This window comes from Tursiops truncatus, chromosome 13 (genome assembly GCF_011762595.2).
Source record: "Tursiops truncatus isolate mTurTru1 chromosome 13, mTurTru1.mat.Y, whole genome shotgun sequence".
NCBI lineage: Eukaryota > Metazoa > Chordata > Mammalia > Artiodactyla > Delphinidae > Tursiops > Tursiops truncatus.
The window spans coordinates 73,807,338-73,822,851 of NC_047046.1; positions in this window are offsets into that span (position 1 = coordinate 73,807,338).

Here is a 15,514-nt window from a genome sequence, read left to right on the forward strand (position 1 = left end):
ATATTCCATTGTATATATGTGCCACATCTTCTCTATCCATTCATCTGTCGATGGGCGTTTAGGTTGCTTCCATGTCCTGGCTATTGTAAATCATGCTGCAATAAACATTGTGGTGCATGACTCTTTTTGAATTATGGTTTTCTAGGGTATATGCCCAGTAGTGGGATTGCTGGGTTGTATGGTAGTTCTATTTTTGTTTTTTTTGGAACCTCCATAGTGTTCTCCATAGTGGCTGTATCAACTTACATTCCCACCAACAGTGCAAGAGGGTTCCCTTTTCTCCACACCCTCTCCAGCATTTATTGTTTGTAGATTTTTTGATGATGGCCATTCTGACTGGTGTGAGGTGATACCTCGTTGTAGTCTTGATTTGCATTTCTCTAATGATTAGTAATGTGGAGCATTCTTTCATGTGTTTGTTGGCAATCTGTATATCTTCTTTTGAGAAATGTCTATTTAGGTCTTCTGCCCATTTTTGGATTAGGTTGTTTGTTTTTTTGATATTGAGCTTCATGAGACAATTGTATATTTTGGAGATTAATCCTTTGTCAGTTGCTTCATTTGCAAATATTTTCTCCCATTCTGAGAGTTGTCTTTTTTAGTATATGTGCTGCCGAAGCGAGCACCTGAGGGTTGTCTTTTCATCTTGTTTATGGTTTCCTTTGCTGTGCAAAAGCTTTTAAGTTCCGTTAGGTCCCATTTGTTTATTTTTGTTTTTATTCCATTACTCTAGGAGGTGGGTCAAAAAGGATCTTGCTGTGATTTATGTCACAGAGTGTTCTGCCTATGTTTTCCTCTAAGAGTTTTATAGTGTCTGGCCTTACATTTAGGTCTTTAATCCATTTTGAGTTTATCTTTGTATATGGTGTTAGGAAGTGTTCTAATTTCATTCTTTTACATATAGCTGTGCAGTTTTCCCAGCACCACTTATTGGACAAACTAATTTTTAAAATATATTTTAGAAGAAAATATGTTTATAGTCACGATTTTTTCCCCAGCAACCCCCTTTAAACCACTTCTTAGAAACATAATGGCACACAGCACAGGCTCTCAAGAGATTCAGTCATTCCTGGCTCTGCCACATAATAGATCTATGAGCTTGGACAAGTGAGATAATATCACTAGACTGAAATAGCTTCACATAGTGAAAATAATGGTGATAATGATAATAATGACAATACTGGTTCCTATTTCATAGGGTTCTTTAAAGGGTTTAGATGAAATAATCTATATTATTAGTGTTAGAACAATGCTTGACATATGATAAGAGCTCAACAAATACTACACCTTTTGAGAATGGTGAAGTAGACAGTAAGGACGAAAATATAAGTCAAAGAGTGGAGTCATGATCATCAGATGGAATGAGAGCTTAAGCTAAGGCTTGAAGGAGGTGGATCAGTCCTACCATGTGACCTCAGCTTCTTTTTAACTATACCCAATGTGCCTGGCATACAGTAAACATTTAACAAATGTGGAATTAAGGAATAATGCTTATTGACTGAATCTGGGGTATTAAAATTGCTTCAACAGAAAATTGGCAAAATTTTGAGATTCCAGGCCAGGAGGCAGATTTCCTAGCAGCAGCTGACCAATGCTGTCTCTTAATATCTAGCAGTGACAAAAAGATGGAGTACCCAGAAAGTCCCGATTGCCCTCTGTTGTGAAGTGATAGACACGGGGTCCCCAACCCCTGGCCTGTTAGGAACCGCATAGCAGGAGGCGAGTGGCAGGCGAGCGAGCGAAGCTTCATCTGTATTTACAGCTGCTCCCCATCGCTTGCATTGGTGCCTGAGCTCCGCCTCCTGTGAGCATTCCCGTGACTTGTATAATTATTCCCTTATATATTACAATGTAATAATAATAGAAATAAAGTGCACAATAAATGTAATGCACTTGAATCATCCCCAAACCATCCCCCCACCAGCTCCCGGTCTGTGCAAAAATTGTCTTCCACGAAACTGGTCCCTGGTACCAAAACTGTTGGGGACCGCTGTGATGGACTGAATCCCTGATTTCTCCCTCTTTACATTATTTGCTTCTGATCTCTCCATAGCAAATCCAAAAGCAGCCTATTTGGCCCTCTACCTTCACAATTCCCTGCCACCCAGTGTGTCCTGGCAAGAAAGACAGGAAGATGCAAAGCTACATTCACCTTTCTGAAAGCCGTTCCTGTAAGCAGAGCAATGCTACTTTTTCTGTTATCTTATTTTTTAGTTTACTTGAAGCATTCGGGAAGGATTTCTGTCCTTATTTCTGATGAAGTTTGCCAATTTCTATTGTTCTAAAGCATCAAGCCTCCTTCTGAAACAGAGGCAGGAAGAAATCATCCAGGGTTCCTGACCAGTCTGCAATTTTCTAATAGGCAGGATAACCCAGGCAGAAAGGCTAATACCATGAGATTTGCTTTATAGAGGCCACAAGTTCCTATAACACATGCCTTCTTTATGCCACTCCAATGGAAAATTAGAGATTCATAGATTAAAACCTGCTTCAGAAAAGGATTGAATAACTTCATTCACTGTAAGATAGAAACGGCCACGAAAGCCCATTTTGTTATCAGGCCCATGGAGTGGCAAATGCCTGACAGATGTCAAGGAAGGCGGGTGTATGAGTTGTATGTATGTGCAGGGGCAGGACAGTGGGGGGATTGTCCTCATGGTAATTATAAACACGATAAGTGATACCTGCACAAATTAACCTTAGGGTAAGAGATGCTAATATTAATCCTAATATTCAAATAATCTCTAAGTCTAAGGATCATGTAGACAAGTCCTTCCCAGACCACGCCAGGTCATGAAATCTAGCTGCTTATGATTAGACTTTTCCCTACAGCCTGGTCTCTAATTCGTCACTTTCCTGTGCTGCCGCTATGAATTTCTTCCCATGTTCCCTGTCCTTCAACACCTCCTCCTTTTTTCATTAGTAATAAATACCCGGCCTGACCTCATTCCAAATTATAAAAGGATAGCCCTGCAACATAATTTTGTATTACTTTGGCAACCAAATCAAAACAAATTAAACATCTAATATTACAAAATGTACATCACAGACCTTGGCGAATAAAATGATGCATCATTTTAGGGTCTCTGCGAGAAAACTCGATTCAAATCAGGGGAGCAGGCTGTGGGGGAAAAGCAACAAATGCGATACAAAACTTAGAGCTAATTCTTCAGATAGCCAGAATGCCAAATCAAAACACATCGATAGAGTGATGGTTAGAAACACGAACGAACAGGCAAAAAGACTCTAGGATTCCGTTCTTTCTGAAAGTCAGAGCTCAAATAAATGAGGGATGGCTCTTCGCAGATATGCTTACAAACATTCTTAAAAACAGTAGGTATGCTTGGTGGACTCATGCATTATGAACAATCATCAAATTTTACCTCCTGCAAAAAGTGATGGTACTCCCGACTCTACGTTAATAGCAGTACAAGGGCCAAATCAAAGGACCTAACAGAATCCCTTTATGCTGAACCAAAACACTTGTGGTATTTTGGGTTGTTGTTTCATGGTTATTGCATATATATTTCCTATTTTAGAAAAAATTAGCAAAGTAAACCCTAGGATCCTAGAAGGAATTCAGCACTATGTTGAAAATTCTCTCTCATGTTTATTACAACTGAAGATCTGTGAAAGTTTGACCTTAAAAAGATTAGGAGCCATTATGGGAGCCATCGCACCTGACTCTGTTTGTCCTTGGAATATTAGAAGATGGACTTCTGGTTACATGTGTTTATAGGATATATTATTTCAATTATTGTAACTCAAATAATCTTCACAATATGGACACAAAGTTTAAAAATATGCCTATGAAGAAACCATAGGTGACCGATAAAGATTTATAATAAAAGTACATGAGAAGAACAAGAAAATGTCAGAACTGACCCTTTTCCTACTATTAAAACAAGCTCTTCTTCATCCATTTGAGGGTTAATATAATGTTAATCTAATGAGATCAGGCAAGAGCCCCAAACTGATATCAACAACAAGACTAATTTGAAGTATGAATTTGCATCCTGTATAATGATGTCTTACACTAAATACATAATCTGCCTTGAACTAATAGTCTATGGTAGCATGAGCTTGTCACAATGAGCGAGACATTTGAAAAGTAAACCTCTAGAACAGCATTAATAAGATTTTAGTGGGAGAAAATGATTCTATACCATAAATGAATAAAAAAGAAGTTAAATATTAGGTTTAAAAATTTTTCTCTTATACTTTTAAAATGTCAATATTTGCATATGTTTTAAAAAACTGTATTAGTATAAAACATGTATATAATTTGTAGATATACATATAATATATACAGGCATATTATATATAGATACTAAAGACAGATAATATATATAGTTATGTTGGGGTTCAGGACATCAGCTGATAAGGAATATATCACATAGATATATATAAAAATATATTTGTGGGTGCCTGTGTGTGTGTAATAACCATTTTATTTAGAAACTTGTGGTTTACCTATGAAATGTTCAGTCACTTCAGGACTCTGAAAGACTAGTTAGCCCCTGGGGCACTTAGACTTACTTTTCAAAGGATACCTTTTTGTACAATAGTTTATATTCACAGATATTTGACAAATAAACCAGATAATTTGTATTCTAAACTCTTAATGATTATGTTTCTATCAGTCAAGTCTCTCAAGTCTGAGACTTTAATTTTATGCTGATGCAGTTCCAATGGCTATTTTCACCAGAAGAATACCTCTGGGCCAAAGAAACAATCTCGTCTGTATTCATTATTGTCCTAAATTACAGATATTAAAGATACATAAACCATGAAGCCACGTGGTGACATTTCCATGTAATACTTCCCAACTGACTCAGATAGGTTGTGTTTATACATCTGATTAAAGAATTGAAAAAATAAACCAGCACCTGATACCAATAAAGAGATAACTACTGTATTTTTGCGTATCATGATTTATTCATACTTCATTTTGTGGTAGTTATAACTAGGTCAAGGTTGAAAATAGCAGTCCTCGGTGTCTTTGACAGTGGCAAAGTAATCAATGAAACCATTTTTACTTTTGTTAATTCCTGCACAGCTTAATTTAAAGCATTTTCAAAATAATTAGACAGCAAACTGAAGTCCTTCTACATTAGTTGGCTTTTATGTTTTTGTTTTGAGTATTGTATTTGATTGTTTTAGTATATCATTCTATACCTATACTAATTACTTTTTTTTTAAATAGTCTTCAGTTTTTAGAGCAGTTTTGGGTCCACAACAGAACTGAGCAAAAGGTACAGAGATTTCCCATGTACCCCTTACCTCCACAGATGCATAGTCTCCCCCATTATCAACATCCCTCACCAGAGTGGTACATTTATTACAACTGATGAAACTATGCTGACAAATTATAATCACCCAAAGTCCACAGTTTACATTATGGTTCACTCTTCGTGTTGTATATTTTACAGGTTTGGACAAATTTATAATGACACGTATCCAACACTATAGTATCATACAGAGTGTTTCACTGCCTAAATATGCTCTGCACTTTGCCTTTTCATCCCTCCCTTCCCCCTAACCACTGGCATCCACTGCCCTTCCTACTGTCTTCATAATTTTGCCTTTTCCAGAATATCATATAGTTGGAATCATATAGTATGTAGGCTCTCAGACTGGCTTCTTTCACTTAGTAATGTGCATTTAAGGTTCCGTCATCCTTTCATAGCTTGATAGCTCATTGAGTTTTGGCACTGAGTAATATCCCAATGTCTGGATGTACCACAGTTTATTTCTCCATTCACCTATTGAAGGACATCTTGGTTGCTTCCAAGTTTTATCAATTATGAATAAAGCTGCTGTAAACATTCATGTGCAGGTTTCTGTGTGGACATGCATTTTCAGCTCCTTTGGGTAAATATCAAGGAGCACAATTACTGGATCATGTGGTTAATGCTACATGTAGTTTTGCAAGAAACCGCCACACTGTCTTCCAAAGCGGTTGTACCCTTTTGCATTCCCAACAGCAATAAACGAGAGTTCCTGTTGCTCCATGTTCTCTCCAGCATTTGGTATTGTCAGTGTTCCAGATTTTGGCCATTCTAATAGGTGTGTCATGGTATCTCCTTGTTTTAATTTGCATGTCCTTGATGACATAAGATGTGGAGCATCTTATATGCTTATATGCCATCTGTATATCTTCTTTGGTGAGGTTGTATTTTTTAAAGAATACTCGAATAATTTTGGGTTAAAATTGTTAAAATGAAGTGATTGAGATCCACAGAGAAACAACAGAAGTATGCATCAGGGAGCTTTCTGCCCCTAAGCTGCACAGAAAATCCCATTGTAAAATTTGTTAGCAGGTTTTCTAATCAGCTTAGCCTTAATATTCAAACTTTAGTGAACACTCATCCAAATTCAGAAGCAGCCTCTCCCCTCATATCATTATCAGTTTGTTTTCCCATCTTTCCCTGCTTCTCCTTAAGTATACTTTCTTTTATCCTAATACTAATTACAATGGCTCAATAACAAATAGCTCGATATAAAGAGTACATAATCAGTTTAATTAAATTCTGATGATATTGAAGACGTGCCCTTGAAATGGTCTATCTAGTTTCCAGAAGAATCAAATTAATTAACACTTTTAAAATAAAGGCATAAATGCCCTTGTACAATCAGGTATTTAGTCTAAATTTAGGTACTCACTGAAGTGTTGCTCAGAGTAAAATATCAAGTACAAAGATATTTTGAAAATCCACACTTGAAAGAAAATACGTGCCCAATTTCTCACCCTAGTAACCAAATGAGCACTTATTTTTTTCAGAGAAAAAAAATCATGGATTTTAAAAAGGAGAGAGAAAGAGAAATCTGTTTATAGATTCTGACTTTCCCATTCACTAGCTGTAGATGTGGTGGGTTATCTAATCAAGGTCCCTTCATGCATAATTTGAGGTAACAGTACAGACTCATGCTGCTGAACATATAGTAGCAATCCTGATGAAGATGACTTCTGACATCTGAAAAAATTGTATAAATATAATTTTGTAATAAAAATATTTTTCTTCTCATCATTCCCTCTGGCCAATATGTAATGAACAAAACTGATTGTTTTTGCTCAACTCATTTTTAAAAGTATATTTGCTATGGCTCATTTTTCTCAGGGTGTTTTCTCCAGTTTCTGGTCACCACCAACCAGTCTTTTCCTTCTCAATAAATCTTCTCACACTAAGGCCTTTGAACTTTAGGAGCACTAACAGATTTCCTAAATATCTTAAAAGAAATACTTCAGGAAATAGAACACAAGACAACTCACTACCAATCAGCAGCCAGTAAAACATATTAAATATACCAAGCTAAGATGACAAGTGGTGGAATCAAACATCGCATACATCAACCAAACACATGCTCTTGGCAAGCTCATCTTCAGAATCCTTCTTGTCTTTCAGCTGCCTTATAAATATTTCAAATAAAGGAATGCCCACTGCTTCTAAGAAAGCCTAGTCTACTTCCCAATTGCTTTTTGTCCTTTCTTTAAAAGTACTGAGCCTAAATTCTCTCTCTGTAACTACTGGCTCCAACTCGGCTTTGTAAAGCAATTCATAAGAATTTGGTGCCCCCATTACATATGGCCTTTCAGAAACAATCTTGCTCCATAATAAAAGCTTGCTCCAGACTTTTCTCTTTTCAAGGTTGGTCATATTCAGGTACTTTCCATAAGACATACTTTTAAACCACCTTTCTCCTGAAAATACACAAATGGAATAACATGGCTACCCACATGAAACTAATTCTAAGAAAACTAATAAAATGTACTTAAAAAAGCCAAAACTGCAAATTACAAAGCTGTTAATAATAGACAGTGAGAATGATAAAAAAAAGGCTTTTATCATAGGACTAGATGGCTTTCTTAAAGCACATGAGACCATTTTTAGGAAGCTTTGTATCACAGTACAATTTCCAATAATAGTAAATATTGCAGCTTCCTCCTCTATCACTTAAAAATAAGCAACGTTAATTGGCCAGATAAGGGCTGTCCTACACATAGTTGGGTGGATAGTTGTTGATGTAGAGCCTTCCAACCAGCGTGGCTACCGGTGAGCTGAGATGTTAATCTTCTCCTTTGCCCACCATGCATCTGAGGCAAGTTACATGGCCAGAGCCCCAGGCTGGTTGCTTCTATCCATGGGCAGTTTTCATCTGATTATACCACTGTGATAGGCAAATAACATCCTTTCCTGTTGGTGCTGTGACATAAACATGTTTGGGGGAAAGTGGTTTATTTCATATAATGTTAAAATAATTAGAAGTTCACTTCCTATGAAAAGAACAAAAACTGCTACCCAACATCTACTCATCCCACTAGATATTCCCACCACTAGACACTCTCTTGGGTTAGGCACTGTAGGCTTTTTTGAAGTTACATGTTATATCTGTAAGAGCTTACACTTTGAGCAGTTCTAACAGTTTCTTGGGTATATCAAGCAAACTTCTATAAAGTTTTTGGGAAATTAGAAAATAAAACGGTGGCTAAAAGATAAGACCAGAAGTCCATGATGCTACTAATGACATAAAGTGAACAAGAAGGGTGATTTGGCAGGTCAAAGTGCAGCATGAGCAGAGCTTTTGGAATTTAGGAGGAAAAGGAAAGAATAGAACAGAGGCTGGGAAGAATACTCCCAAAAGGAAGAAAGAGAGCCACCAGGAGGTCATGATAGGTCTTCTACCCTGAGCGGAAGTGGTCTATGGGCTCTACTTCAAGCGCCCTACGAAAGGAGTGCTCTCAGTATAACACACCTGGTGAATAGCCTGCTACAACCTCTCCCAGCCACTTTTATGTAAGAAATAGATTTATAACACAAGTCACCTTGTGAAGCCCAATGCTCTGCCCCAAAATTGCCAGAGAAATCTCACGTACAAGATCAGGCTAGAATCTCCACGAAAATAATAACTTTTGAAAACAGCTGGGGTAGGTAAAGATAAAGGTGTAAGTTTCTTGGAAGTGTTGTCAGTTATTTTAGGGCATTAGTGGCAAGTAAGAGAAGAGCAGTAAGCATTTGATTTTCTAATAGCTCGAGTACCCGACCTCCAAGGAATTTTGAGGAGAGGTTGTCAATCCCTGTCCTCTGCCAGCGTATCATTGGCAAGAGGGGAAGAGGTGGGTTAGGATTAGAAATGTCAATCCATACCCCACAGGTCTGAGTGCTAGTGTAGGTCAGGTCCTGAGGTCACAGTGGAGAAGGGAGCCTTGTCCATCCCCCATGGCTCTCTGCTTGGGATTTGGTTCAGCCCATCATAGGTACTGAAGTTGAGTTCAGTGTCTACTGTCTGTCCAGCACCATGCTGAGAAGGACATAGTATCCACCTTCATAGACAAAGTCTGGTAAGGACGAACTTGTCAACAAATAAAACTGCACTGTGTCATGCACAAAAGAGCAAATTCTATCTAAGAACATAAGAGGTACCATGGAGTAAGCAATTAAGAGAGTTTGGAGGGCAGGGAGCCCTTCATGTAAAAGTTAATGCCTGCACAGGGTTTTAACGATCGGCAGGGATTTTCCAGGCAGATAGGAGGGAGACGTGCACTCTAGGAAGAGGGAAGAACATGTGCCTGGCGTGTGGTGAGAGTTAAAAAGAGTTTGCGAGGGATCAAACATCGGTATGAAAGAGAGAGAAGAGGCTCTAGGGGGGGCCCAGATTATGAAGAGCTTTGAATAGCACATAAAAGAGTTTTGGCTTCATCTTCCTGACACAAGGGAGCCATCGAAAGATTGTGAGCAGTGCACCATACACAAAAATAAACTCAAAATTGCTTAAAGACTTAAATAGAAGATACGACACCACAAAACTCCTAGAGGAGAACATAGGCAAAACGTTCTCTGACATAAATCGTACAAATGTCTTCTTAGGTCAGTCTCCCAAGGCAATAGAGTAAAAATCAAAAATAAACAAATGGGACCTAATCAAACTTACAAGCTTTTGCGCAGCAAAGGAAACCATAAAAAAAACAAAAAGCCTGGGAAAAAATATTTGCAAATGATGTGACCGACAAAGGACTAATTTCCGAAATATACAAACAGCTCATACAACTCAATAACAAAAAAAACAAACAACCCAATCAAAAAATGGGCAGAAGACCTAAACAGACATTTCTCCAAAGAAGACATACAGATGGCCCATAGGTATATGAAGAGATCCTGAATGTTGCTAATTATTAGAGAAATGCAAATCAACACTACAATGAGGTACTGCCTCACACCAGTCAGAATGGCCATCATTAAGAAGTTTACAAAAAGCAGATGCCAGAGAGGGTGTGGAGAAAAGGAACCCTCCTACACTGTTGGTGGGAATGTAAAGTAGTGCAGCCAATGTGGAAAACAGTATGGAGGTTCCTCAGAAAACTAGAGTTACCATATGATCCAGCAATCCCACTCCTGGGCATATATCCAGACAAAACTATAATTCAAAAGGATACATGCACTCCTATGTTCATAGCAGCACTACTCACAATAGCTAAGACATGGAAACCACCTAAATGTCCATCAACAGATGAATGGATAAAGAAGATGTGGTGTATATATATATATATATATATATATACACATACACACAATGGAATACTACTCAGTCATAAAAAAGAATGAAATAATGCCATTTGCAGCAACATGGATGGACCTAGAGATTATCACACTAAATGAAGTAAGTCAGGGAAAGAAAAATACCACATGATATCACTTATATGTGGAATCTAAAATATGACAAAAATGAACTTATTTACAAAACAGAAACAGACTCACACTGAAAACAAGCTTATAGCTACCAAAGGGGAAAGGAGGTGGGGGAGGGATGGACTGGGAGTTTGGGATTTGCAAATGCAAACCATTATATATATGTATAACTGAATCACTTTGTTGTACACCAGAAACTAACACAACACTGTAAATCAACTATACTTCCATAAGATAAATGAAAAAAGACCCATCTGAACTGAAAAAAAATATGGTGAGTGGGAGATTATGTTTTGAAATTTTAACTTTAGAGAAATTACTCGTCAGAATGTGAAACATAGTTTTGAAGGAATAAGACTTGATGTTATGAAATGAATGAGGTGGTTACTGAAATGAAAGGGAAGAAGAAAGCAAGGAAGCAGGGGTTAAGAACGAGAGACCCTAACCAGCAGAATGCAAAATTGGGAGGCAGAAGCAGATGGGCAATCGAGAGGTAAACCATGGCAGACCAAGAGGGTAACAGAGCATGTCGGTAAAACATTGATTTGAGGTTAACTTTATATGTAGTAAGGACCCCCTGTCGCTTCTCTGATGTATGATTCGGTGATTCTGTTTACTTTGGGGTCATTTCTTTTTTTTTTTGCGGTACGCGAGCCTCTCACTGTTGTGGCCTCTCCCGTTGCGGAGCAACAGGCTCCGGACGCGCAGGCTCAGCGGCCATGGCTCATGGGTGCAGCCGCTCCGCGGCATGTGGGATCTTCCCAGACCGGGGCACGAACTCGTGTCCCCTGCATCAGCAGGCGGACTCTTAACCACTGCGCCACCAGGGAAGCCCGGGGTCATTTCTTAAAGGATGACACTGCCCTGGGATCTAGTGACTGTGGCTCTGGCAGCCACCAGTCTCCACGGGAGGGTCCAGGGCAGCAGCAGGGACAATGGCAACACCATTCAGGAAGGTCAGGGATCAATGAAATAAAGAAACCCAAAGGAAAGTTAAACACCAAGCACTGTGTTTACCTAGAAATTCTCTTTCTCATACTAAATATCAGAGGCTATGGATCTCGTGATTTTCATACTCTAGTAAAAACTTAGCAGACTCAGTGTGTTAAAAGAGAAACTGTGAGGCTCCTTCCTAGCCCAGCACAGATGTAAAGAGACCAGTGGGGCATGACAGGGTCGGTGCTCAGGTAACAGGAAGTATACACGTGGCCCTTGCCTGGCACCACTCAGCTTGGCCCAATAGCACCTGCAAACTAGTCTGATCATGACAGTCATAAGAATCACCCGTAGGTTCTGATTCAGTAGGAATATTCCCCAAATATCTGTATTTTTAAGAAATGTCAATTGATATTGACAACCGGGTATGTACTGGAAATAGTGGTCTAGTTCTAGGGTTGTAGATCAATAAAGTTAAGTATGGAATATCTAAATAAAGTACATAACACACTCAAGATTAGAAATTTTTCACTTTACAAATGAGTCAGCAGGATTGAAGACCTGTAAAACTTCAAACCTATACAACAAAGTCAAAATGCTTTGATTTTGAACGTCACGGCAGAGTGGAGTACAAATCTGTACGAGCTTGACAAGCTATTAAACCTACCTTCGCTGTGGGTACCATTTTTGTAATGTGGGAATATTCACAGATGGTGGTTGTGAAGATGAAATAAAACAACTTATTTGAAGAGACTAGCAAACACCCAAGATAAAGCAAAACTCACTAAATGTTGATTCTCGCCTACCTCCCTTAAAAGCAAAATGTGAAATAAAATACACGGAGAGTGCTTCACATCATTGAAAAATACATAAAGATGTACTTAGTAACATATGTTACGAATTCATAAAAGGAATGGAAAAGAGTAGGTAAGAGACAAAAGCATGAATATTTCAAGCCATGGAACCAAATATTAACTACAGTCTGGAATCATGCACGTCCTCCGTACTTAGCCGTCACAGCTATTCCCCTGGCTCAGCATCTGGACCGTCATAACATTTTATCTTCTCTTCTCTCATGTCTATGGCTCAGGGATCTTATATTCCTTAATCAGGCAAGCCTTATATCAACAGTATCTATGTCATGATTATATGTATTTATTTGTGCTTGCTTTCCCTTCATTCTTAATTTGAATAGAATCTGTTTGATGTTCCTCTTGTTTTAGTATCAATTCAGTTTCATGAGGCTGGACATGTGAAGGAAGAACTGAAACCAGAAGAGGAACATTAAAAGTGTGGAAAAATCACAAATCTCGCTCTGCACTTTTTACGTATAGAGAAAAAAATCTTTTGGCAGGATAAGTTGTTGACTTATTGATCTGTTGAAGCATTAATACTAAAATGGTAATTCATTTAATGTCAATGAATTAATTATTTTTCCCTTGCATCCCCACCCATTTCAAGGTAGCTTGGCTTTTTAATTTCTTGTGTCCAGGCTTTTGGAATGCACAGATTTTTTTTTTTTTTTTAAAGCGTAAGTCCTTTGTAAAGTTCTTTTAAAAATCTCAGTCCTTTGGAGAGGAGTGGGCGGGCACCTCTGAAGCATTACGCGAAGTCAAGAGAGGCTCCAGGGGCTCCAAAGGAATCCAAATATGAGGCTCCAAAGGGAGTGGAAGTCTGTGAGTTTGGGGAGTAGTGTGAGCCTGTGCTGTCTCCCACTGCGCACCCCATGTGGTCAAACCTCAGTGCTGTGGCTTCGCGGGGCACCTATTTGAGAATCAGCATCGAGCACCTAGGTTCCTAGACATGCCAAAGATGACCACAAAACTCAAAGAGACCCAACAGGCAGGAGAAAGAGGTGTCTTATCAATGATCAGTAGGGTCCCAAGACCCCTCCTTGAAGGTGTGGCCCTTCCCAAGCCCCAGGATCTTAGGGTGGCCCTACCAATAGGAACATATGCCCATGGGGACCCAGAGTCAGAATGAGGACCATTTAAAGAACATTTTAACATGTGCTTTTACAACTGAGCTTGTGGATTGAGATTTGTACTCACTGCAACTCTATTATTATGGCTTCTGAATAGCTTTTCTGTAGTTTAATTTTTATAGTGATGAGTACATTTAAAAAAATAATACTCCCAGCTAAAAGAATTTAGATGCTGAAGCAGAACTTTAAGCTTAAAAATATAATAGTAATGATGTGTATATATAAACTTGCTAGGAGAGAGCCAGACTGCCTTTTACATATGATTTCTATCCCCTTTCTTTATTGACTCACTGATTTTTACGTTAATAACATTTAGCTTTGATGGATGGTTTAGTTATTTGAAATGAAGGGTTAAGAAATTTAAACCCTGTCGCTTGGTACAAGACATAAACTGTGAAATGTTCCATTTCAGTTTAGGTTGCCATGAACTAAAATAATAATAAACAATCTGTGGCTGCTATATACACAGTGCCTAGAAAAAGAATTTATTGCCCAGAATTATTTATTATTAAAAAATTATTGTAACTACTCAAAGAAGAAGTTAACGTTGGGTCATTCCCCACAATACAGAGATAATAAACGCTTGCTAATCATATAATATGAAAAGAGTATTACATCAATAAACATTAGATCTGTGCAATCCCTCACCAATATCCACAATTACACCATTCCTAGATGTCAGATTAATGGCGTTAACACCCTTTAGAAGAAAAACAAATGGACAAAAATCCCCCCAAAAACCCAGCACCTGCCATATGAGAATTTATTTTTAATGAACATTTTATCTTAAGACAGTCTATATTACCAAGGAGCTGGATATTAAAGGGAGGGCAAAAAATGTTACATTATTTGATCACAGTAGCAAAATTGTTTTAAAAGGAAAAGCAATGAACTGAAGGGCACCTTGCTGAGTCACGAGCTATTCTATCCTGATTGTTGTCTTGAAGATGCTTATGCATTTCATCTTTTCCTTTATTTGTCCTTTTATCATTTTATTTCTCCCCCAGTTTTTAAATTGGGGCGCCAGGCCCATTGTCTAATTGACATGTTGCTATGCAAAAGCACAGACGGTTTTGGCTTGGTTTTTCCTCCCGCCCTTAGCAATAGTTAAGTCAGTAAATTGCCTCTGCAGCTTGTAACAGCCCTGCTGTTCCTTGTTGTTCCCCTTGCAAATTAGCCCCTTAGGAAGACACTGATATTTGGACTTAGAAATGATAGTGGAAAACTACTCAGACTTTTAGACATAAATTGAGAAAGATTTCTAGATGAAGTATCATATTCATTCATTCATTTAAAAATTCTTTCACATGTAGGGGTATGGCTTTATGAACCACTGGTAGATCTTTGGGAGCTGAAAGAAAGCTAGGATAGCGACATTCAGTGAAAATTTATGTTTGCTATTAAATTAGTTCAAGCAAATTTACTTTTTATTTCAATAATACTCTTAAACATATGAACACAAACTGGATACAAATCCAGTATCAATAAAGGCTCTGAATATGAATATGTATTTAACCAGCTAAGTAAATGTGAGTATAGGTATACCTCTGTACATGCAAGTTTAGTCACTTGCCCAGACAAGTCTCTGTCAGGCTGAAACAGGAATGATGGTTCAGATCATTCGCGTACAAACTAATGCTGATCCTTGACAGCCTATTAAACTATGCAATCACCTCCCAAGATAATAAAAGGAAGAGAGCAAGGGAGAGGTAACATCAAATTGAATGGTTTTATTGCAATAATTCTAACATCGGGTACTGAGAACTTACACAAGGATGATGGCAGAGAGCCTCAGGGGACAGATGAGGTGTCATATTTATATGTGTATCCTCATACCTGGCTGGTTTATAGTGAGTAAATCCAGAAGCATGTGGGAAAAAACAAGAGCAAGAGAATTTAATGGATTATT